This window comes from Solanum tuberosum, unplaced genomic scaffold, assembly GCF_000226075.1.
Source record: "Solanum tuberosum cultivar DM 1-3 516 R44 unplaced genomic scaffold, SolTub_3.0 scf00389, whole genome shotgun sequence".
Lineage (NCBI taxonomy): Eukaryota > Viridiplantae > Streptophyta > Magnoliopsida > Solanales > Solanaceae > Solanum > Solanum tuberosum.
The window spans coordinates 183880-193913 of record NW_006239314.1 but is presented as its reverse complement, the minus strand read 5'-3'; the positions used below and the strand labels follow the sequence as shown (position 1 = coordinate 193913).

At 35.6% G+C, this 10034-nt stretch overlaps 1 pseudogene; it reads left to right on the top strand.

Moving 5' to 3' along the window:
* Positions 1–4428: 4428 nt before the first annotated feature.
* Positions 4429–9350, top strand: LOC102584574 (multifunctional methyltransferase subunit TRM112-like protein At1g22270; annotated as a pseudogene).
* Positions 9351–10034: the final 684 nt, after the last annotated feature.

The following is a 10034-nucleotide window of genomic DNA, read 5'->3' as shown; positions in this document are numbered from 1 at the left end:
TTCCCAATTTGACATCAACACCACTAGCACCACCATGAAAATTTTAAGGATCGGCAATCACGATTTTGATGCGATAATTAGTTTGAGCATGCTTCAACTCTAGCCTCTTCATTGCAGCCTCGGTCATAAAATTATGAGTTGATCCAGTGTCAACCAATGCATGAGCAATATTATTGTTGATTATAAGGTCCATTGTCATGCCTGGAGCCTACACCCTTGACATGGCCGACATTTGAGAACCATTGTTGATCCCCAAGAAAACCCTTGGCCTGGATGACTACTTAGCAGAAGACTAACTCAAGCAGATTAAGCTTTAAAACATAATTTAAATTCAAAATCTCAAAACTTCTCAAACTATTTCAAAATAGTACTCAAAATTGTCTGAAAATACTCTGAAAACAATAATAGTTTGCAAAAATAGTTCAAAGGAAATAGTAAAAGAAACACAACACTAACTATCTATGAAGCCTCTATAGTTCAACATTAATGTTGGAACAAGACCCACGACAACTCAAAACTACTAAACTAAAAGACAAAAGTGGAGTCCTTCGGAATTCAAAGAAGGCTCACCAAAGCTAACAAGAAGTTCAAAGTGATCTCAACGAAGCACCTGTTGATGATCATGAACACCTATATATGCATCATGAAAAGATGCAGGTTGAATGACATCAGTACATTGAAATATGCGAGTATGCAATATAGCCGAGGAAAATAAACAACTTAACTAAAGAAGTTGAAGCAAGATACTAAATGGAATGTAAATAAATAAAGGAGTGAAATCAATTAAACTTTACAAATACTTACTTATCTTTGAACTCAACATATAAAGTGATATGATAAAAATACACTTTTAACTCTATTTGGGAGATTCTTTAACCATCAACCATCACTATGATCAACGTGATGATACAACAGCTTGCCCACGCTGCCAGAACTATCCTATAACTTGCCAGGATATAGAACATGTCAACTAAGTAGAACCACTAAACCTCTGCTTGAAAGAAACAAGGAGTCGTCTAAAAAGTACAATCCTTTATCCATATTAGCCACGTGGTTTATGAGGAATGTGAGTTGTCTAAACTCATCCACATATCGATGCTCAACATGACTCCCAATAAATATATACTCATGCTCAAATGTGTAAAGCATACTCTTTCTCAATTTGAGGTAATTACTAGAATTATCCTGTTAAAAAGGTAACTGCTCTGAAATATCTCTGAACTCATTAACTCATTTAGAAATCAAAGTTTCTAGTTTATCAATGTAAAAGGTGATACCTTTGGGAATACTTAGTTCCCTTATACTCTTACTCAATTCATATTTGAAAACTTTTTCTCAAAACTCATAATTTTCTCTACTCATATATCAATTTAAAGACAAAACATTTGTTTTGAAAAGATTCTCAAATTTAACTCAACAGTAGGGTTCATGTTGAATATAGACATGAACAAATAACATCAAGGATCTCAATACAATGAAAAATAACTCAATACTCAGGAATTAAGAACTCATAACTTAACAATATAACTCGTCTCAAGAATATTCAAAAAGGGGGATAAAACCCAATATTACTCGTTTACTGAATTTAGATAGATGTAGGGCGTGAGGACGAACTCTGTCGATCATTATGATAGCCTTACGTAGCTGATTATAAAGCTATTAGATTGAAAACTTTAGTGGAGACATCATTTATCTTGAGCTTGAGAAAGAACATTAGCTTTCTTGGAGGAAGTCTTTGAGCATGGAATCTTGGGGCTTGATCTTGAGAAAAGAATTATGAAGTTCTTAGACTGACAGAACTTGGGAAACCTTCAATGGAAAGTTTCTCTTTGTATCTTTAATTTTTTACTTGAAGTTTTAGGGTTCTTGATGGAGAAGAGGAACCCTAGTTGAGTTTTAAGTGAATTTCTAAATACTTGAATGTTTATATTATTGATTATGAGAGGAAAACTAGTTATTTGAATGATATACTCAGTTAAAATACTCAAAAATGACATATAATAAGGTTTAAAAGCTTGGAAAATGACCAAAATAACCCTAGAACGCGTGTAGAAAGTTGCAGAAAAAATTGCAGCAAGCCTTCATGGAAGGGTCTACAATTCGTGGAAATTTCCATTGTCCGTAGGTCCAGTTGTAGAACATCGACTGCCTGACAAATCTTCACTAAAATGGGTATTACTTTTTACTCTGAGCTGAAAATGAGGCAAACATGGTGGAATTGGAAACAGGACTCATATATCTTTAATTTGATAGGTCATGTGCCACCTAATTCATTATATGCTAAGAGATATGATCATCTGAAGTTGACCTAAGTATAATCTTATCTCCTAACTTAATTGGTAAGGAAGCTTTCAACTTAAGTTTGTGCTAGGGGTTTCTTATGACCTTAATTAGGTGTATAAATATCGAGGTATAGGTTTATAAAGGGTGGAAAAGACAAAAACTAAACCCTCTTAAAACTAACAGAAGTTGTCTACAAAAGGCCATATACGGTTTGTACAAAAGTTTACGGACCATAGACTCTCTCGTAGAAAACATGTTGGGTTCTGGATCTTTGTAGTTGGGGTCTGCAAATCCTTTCTTTGGCCCCGTAGGAACTTTGATAGGTCGTCCTGCTCAATCGTAGGAAACTTAATAGGATTGTATCTGGACTTGAGTTCCACGAGGCCTTTCTATGAACCGTAGAAGGTTCTATGAGTCGTAGTCTGGTCCGTGAAACTTGGACCTGAGAACAATTTTTAGAGCATGATTCTACGAACCCACCTACGGTCCGTAGATACTTCTACGATCCGTAGATTTCTTCCGTGGCAGCATTCTAAAAAACTCAAGGTCTAATTTGTGTTGTAATTTTTGGGGCGTTACATCCGCGTACTGATTTCTATTCTCGTTAACTAGGCTAGCTGACTTTGTGATGGATTCACATAGTCCAACCACTCCTAATTGAGTTGTTACTGAACTATTTTCTTGTTCTTTCTTCTTATGTTCATGCACCATAGCGCTAAGACTTTTTAAGTCGAGACAATCCTTCAAACTATGTGGCCCTCTGCATATGTTGCATCCCTTCCTCTTGGACTATGCTTTCTTTTACGTATAGCTCTAACGACCAATTGACTTGTTGTTATCAAACTTATGGGTATTTTGAGTCTTGTAGTGTTGTTGATGTACTTCCTTACTTTTACCACAATCTCCTCCACTCTTAGCAATGTCATTCTCCAACTTATTGCCTGTCTTTGTTATACTTCTCATTTCTGAAATCCATAAAAGACTTGGTATCCACAATGTCTTGGTCTTCATCAGTGACTTGTCAGCGTTGCAATTCCTTCTTAGTACAATTTTGCAACATTCTCTCTAAGTGTTGGAGAGGGTTTTAAAGAACTTGGAGCTTTCAAAGGGTTTCAAATTCAAGGAATTGGACTTGGGTCTCTTGGGTTCTTCACTCTTGGCTTGTTTTAAGACTTAATCTTGCATACCCATTGATGGAAACTGATATTGGTATACGTCTTTATCTCTTTTACATGCGTAGCTAAAACGCCAATTCTTGGGGTGTGATTTTGTGAATATGGGTTAGATTAGTTATTGGGTCTTGCTTGATGATTGTCTATTCGTAGTTTAAATGTGATTTCGTTTAGTGATTGTGGATGAATTTAGTGAATTTGTAGTTGCAAATACAAGTTTATTTATGTGTTTTCGGCTTGCGAGAGAGAGAAGTCGTAAAACTAAGACCACTAAATTGATGGCCAGTGTGAGTGGGTCGATATGAGGTTCAGCTCGAGAGAGTGAACCCTACTTCCATGTCCACACACTCAGCTCGAGAGAGTCGGTTAAGGCGGAGGTTGTTCTTCATGCGGCAAGTGGGTGTCCGAGAGGAACGCATTTGAAACGGGGTAAGTTGCTCAAGAGAGAGCTTATCCCCCTTAAAGTCTAGCCTAGTCACAAATACTCAATGAATTTAATATCAAAAGCATGTACCCAATGATTTTAGTCTATCCCATATTCCTATCACATCTCAAGAATCTCGTCTCCATACTTGTATTTTTCCTTATTCCAATGAATTTAATATCAAAAGCATGTACCCAATGATTTTAGTCTATCCCATATTCCTATCACATCTCAAGAATCTCGTCTCCATACTTGTATTTTTCCTTATTCTCACTGTTTTGGTTGTTTCTTGCTTACAAACCCCCATTTGATATTTGACGCTTGCGTCACCTCGACCCCAACCCTTGGTTGGTTTACTAAACTATTGTACGATCGTAGAAACTTGCATCGGAAGTTGTGTCTTGATTACGCAAACATCAATCTCCCATGGAGCTTACTCTCAAGTACATCATTGTTGGATTTGATAAACATGTTGGTGATAATTATGATAGGATCTTTGCCCGATCCAGGGAGATATTTGTAATACCTCAGATTTTAGAAGAATAGAAAATGCAGTTTCTGGGTTTTAGCTGTGACCTACGGCTCCCACCTATGGTTGGTAAGATCATTTATGGGTCGTAGGTTGCATGCGGAGGTGACAAGGAAAAAGGAAGTAAATTTTTTGGAAGTTTTTAGGACCTACGGTGGCCATGTACGCTCTGTAGGTAGACCTACCAACCGTACATGGGCCACTTAGTTTGAAGGTCCAAAAACAAGTCCCTGAACCCCACCTACGGTTGACCGGGACGATCCATAGAAGGACCTACAGACTATAGGTCTGAACCGTCAGTGAAGGTTCGGCAATTTTATTTTAAGGGCTTTTAGGTAATTTCATAATTGATTTAACTCAATACTATGTCGTTTTACCTTCTACCCTAGGCCCTATATAAACGTTTTTAACCCCCAAATTACCTAATTGAACTTATTCTCCTAAAATCCCAAAAGTTGACCAAGTTCTTCCCCCAAAATTTCTCTCTCTAAAGCTTGAAGAAGAAGTCTAGGATTTCAGGATCAAGTCTCCAAATTCACCATTGATTGGGGGTTTTTGACATCAAGATATGATAGTATTCACCTATGGAGTTCTTTCCTCCATACAGTTCCTAAATTCTCCAATATTACAAGGTAGAGTTCTCCAATTGAAATTAGGGTTTTATTCAATCTCATGGGTTGCTCTCAATTATGATCCAATTGATTGTTTTATGTATTTTTATGCATGAATTGAGATAACTACATGTTTTTAAGTTCAATTCAATTGAACCCATGCATGATCCATAATTTTCTAGATTTTGATCATATGATGAAGCTTTTGAAATATGAAAGATGGATTTATGAAGATATGCATGTTTCTCTATGAATTGTTGTTGTGAAAGTATTTCTCACATATGAAGTTATTGTGAAAGGATTTTCTCACATAAATGATTCATAAGGTTGAAAGGTTTTCTCACCTAGGATTGGCTATTCTCACTACAACAAATTTGGCCTATGGCAACACTAATTCTAGAGAACGCTTAAAAAGTGTTGCAAAAAGTATCTAAGAGCACACTTTTAAAGTGTGACCTTTATATCCAGCTTTTGGCCACAAAAATATTGGCAACACTTTGAAAGTGTGCTTTTTAATATGCTACACTTAATAAGTGTTGCCAAATCATAGAACAATTGTCAACACTTATTTATATATATAGTCACACTTTAAATTGTGCTATATTTATAAGTCGAAAAACAACACTTTATAAGTGTGTCGTATTAATTCTCATAAAAAAAATTGCAATAAGAGTCCCCCCCCCCCCCCCACCCCATATAACTTTCCCCCAATTTCTAAAAGATAAGACTACTATGGGATATAGTATCATTTTTGGCTAAAATTATAAGATTCCTCCGTAAACGACTGAAAATACAATTTCTCCGGCACCGTCCAAGGCCTATAAAATCGAAAGTTCCTCGCATTAGCAAATTCTTTCCAACTTCCAAAAGAGGTTGCTAACTCACAATATATTATCATCCAACATCAAGGAAGTCGCAAATGGATTTCCGTTGAAGATCGAGGTTGTGAAAGTAGAGAGGGAGGTTGATTTTAATATCGATTTTCTCAAGAACATGTTCCTTAAGGTTGAATGGAAGGAACTGGCGGAAGCTTCTAGAACCATGGGTTACGCCGAACTTCCTGAAATGTTGATGTTGCTCTGCTCGACTTAGATGATTTTGTTCAGAAGTTTCATCATGCCCTTCTTGAGCTTCATCTTGAAGAGGGTGCCTTGGTTTGTCCAGAGACTGGCCGAAAATTTCCTTTCAGTAAAGGCATTCCCAATATGCTTTTTCATGAAGACGAGATCTGATTAGTTTTTTTTTCTTTTTTGGATATTGATGTGTTTTGGTTTGGAAAAGGGGATTAGGGTTCTTGATAATACGGTTTAAGGGGTTTGTTATGATATACCATTTTGATTGTAATGCTATTATTGGAAGACATTGTCGATATTAAGGAGTAATTACCAGAAAAAAATAGAAGCAGAGACCTAAATTTCATTCTTAAAGAATTTTGCTCCATCTCTTCAGCTAAGTGCCCTTTCTAGATTCTACTCTCTTATGTGATTATGCAATTTATGACCTAGAAATTTCGTTCATGCTAACCCTTAAGTCTATTTGTTTGGTTGAAAAATATTTTGGGATTTTGATTTTTTCCAGGAAATGGAAAGAAAACAAGGTTTCTTCTCGGCATATAAGGAAGAGGTGGTGTGTGGGTTATCGTCGGAAGGTCTTGATCGAAGAGTCCATTGAGAAGTGGGTCATCCATTACTAGTTTGCTTAGGAGCAAGAAGATCTCGCTTCATCAACTTCGTTTCAGGTAGGGTTTTGGTATTTCTCACAAGTTTGAGAAATTTCTGAACACGTTCACAACCTTCTATGATAGTGTATGTGTGTGTGAAAGAAGAGTTGTTCTTAGTATGAATTTCTGAAGGAGAATTGGAGCTTCGAGTTAAATCTCTTCGAGTTTTTAATATATTTTGATATATTTATATATATGATTTGTTAAGTAATTCCTATTTCTACTTGTTTCAATTTTTGTAGAATTGAAGCTGAAATTAAGAATCAATATTTTCAATTCGTGTTCTACTGGTTTCTAAGTATTGTAATTGAATTTTTTTTTTTGAACTTTGCTAATTGTTACAGGTACTTTATGCTTTTGTCTTTACATGGTTTGATTGTTTTCTTTTTTTTGGAGTTTGGGAGTAATTAGTATGATTTGTTTGAAATGAGGGAAGAACAGTCAGAAAATTAAATCGTGGTCATTGTTACGAATTTGTTTATACACTTGTGCAATCATATCTATAGACATGTTGGCTACTCGAGTGAACTGAAAATCATCTTATTGCTACTTTTCAGTTATGTGGTTAGTGAGGATTTCACTTGAGTATATAGTTTCAAGGCGAGTTTCTTGATTATAATAGGTTATTTCTATAGGTATTTTAAGGAATTCAAGGTTGTTCTATAAGTTATAGCTACAATTTCTCATGTTGCTTGAAGTTGCGATACAATTCAGTTTTTTATGTTTTTGAGCTGAGCTTCTTGTGATTGTCGTTATGCAATCTGAATACAAAAGAGAATTTTGCAGCTGAATGTTGTTTTTATTTTCTTTGTTGATTGATTTAGTTAAGAAGTATTTGCGATAAAACATGTATTTTGTTGTTGCTCTATCTGTTCAATTTCCTTTTCCTAATTACTTAGTACTGATTCTTCCTGCAATGGTTGCAAACCAACATCCAACTCAAACGAAGTGATGAGCCAACTATACATGATTGCATTTAACTTATTGTATTTTATGGACGATTACCATCAGTAACATTTAGGTAACCTCTTATTGTTACATTTCTTTTGTATCCTAGGTACTTTCCTTTTGAATCGAGAGTTTTTTAGTCTCTGACTTACGAAGGTAGAGGTAAGATCTGCTTACATCCTACCCTTCAAAGATCCCAGTTGGAAGACTGCAAAAAGTATGTTATTGTTAACATTTTAGGTAACCCGAAATGTACAAAAACTAATTAATGCATGTTGTTTCTTGTCATTCTTGAATAGGCCAAAGTCTACACAGGCAATTAATAGATGTACCTTCTTGTCATTCTTAAATAGGCTTGATATGTTTGATAAACTAGTCTAGGGTTTCAGGATCCAGTCTCCAAATTCACCATTGATTGGGGGTTTTTGACATCAAGGTATGATAGTATTCACCTGTGGAGTTCTTTCCTCCATAAGGTTCCTAAATTCTCCAATATTACAAGTTAGAGTTCTCCAATTGAAATTAGGGTTTTATTCAATTTCATGGGTTGCTCTCAATTATGATCCAATTGATTGTTTTATGTATTTTTATGCATGAATTGAGATAACTACATGTTTTTAAGTTCAATGCAATTGAACCCATGCATGATCCATAATTTTCTGGATTTTGATTATATGATGAAGCTTTTGAAATATGAAAGATGAATTTATGAAGATATGCATGTTTCTTTATGAATTGTTGTTGTGAAAGGATTTCTCACATATGAAGTTATTGTGAAAGGATTTGCTCACATAAATGATTCACAAGGTTGAAAGGTTTTCTCACCTAGGATTGGCTATAATGAATTCTAGCTTTGATTGGCTACTTCATGTGCCCTTCCATGGATAATAAGATAAGTTAAGATTAATGACTATTCCGTGGGATTTATGCTTAATTAGCACCGAGAGGATATCAAGATGGAAGCTCTCCCATAGTTGAGGCTGGGTTTCTAGTAGCAATCTCCCTATCACATAACTATGTGTCACCATAGGTTGTCTTAGATAGAGATTAGCTAGTGGATCCACCTAAGCTAGAAGTTTATGGTTCTTACCTTGGCAAGTAAGGACATCTCTTTTCGATGTGGAATAGACACTAGATTCCATGTTATAGCTCACATGGTCTATGTCAGTTAATGGCAAACTTCCCACAAGAATGAACTAAGGTTACTTCTAGAAGTATCTCAAATGTGTTTTAAAGATGTTTAGCTTGCATTGACCATGATTTCGACTTATGTCTTCTAACATGTTATTTTATGATTTAGCTTGATCATTGCATGTCATATAAAGTCCCTTTTAGCAAGATTTCATTACTCTTTATGCATTGTTATCATACTTAGTACATTCCATGTACTAATGCATACTTGTGCCTACATTGTTTCACTAATGTAGGGTCCGACGCTTCCATTCCGCACACTCGTGGCCAGTGATCCCATATAGACATTGAAGATTGGTGAGTCCTCATGTTCCGAGGACCAAGATTCTTTATTGCTTTCAAATCTTTTCATTTCATATTGTGATGTATGGGTTACGTTTCAATCACTTTCCAATAGTGGCTTTGAGACTTATGTTAGACTTCTGTTTTTGATGGAACTCTTTATGATTCAAATGTCTTTTGAACTCTTTAAGATTCTATTATCTTGTATATGTATGCTAAGTGACTTGTATTGGGTCTCTCGAGGTCCTATACGCCATGTTACGACTAGGATGTACTTTGGGTCGTGACAATATTAAAAACTTATAGGGAGATTGTTATACGTAACAGTGATTAGACCTGATTTCAGCTTTGTTGTTCAGTGTCTTAGTCAATTGATGCAACATCCCAAGGCTTCACACATGGAAGCTTCTATTAGGATTGTCAGATATCTATTAATTGGGCATTTACTCTAAACAACTTGTTCCCCAACACCAAAAGATGTCTAACAGGATATTTGGTCAAGTTTGGTGATTCTTTGATTTCTTGAAAATATAAGGAGGTAACTATATCAAGGAGCTCAACAGAGGCTTAATAGGAGCTTAGCACCTAGAGTTGGTGAGTTCAAAGAATTATTTGTTTGTCCTTGTGAATTGTCATAGCAAGTCTGCTATGCAGAACTGCAATTGCTGCTAATCATCCATTTCATATAGATATTGATTGTCATTTTATCCGAGATAAGACTCAACAGTCTACTAATTCCATCATATTTGTCCTCTACTTACCTACTAGCAGACACTCACCAACACACGTTTTTTTTGTCCAAGCTAGGACTGAAAAATATTCTCAATGTGCCTAGCTTGAGATAAATGCAGACTAACTACTTAAACTTGTTAGT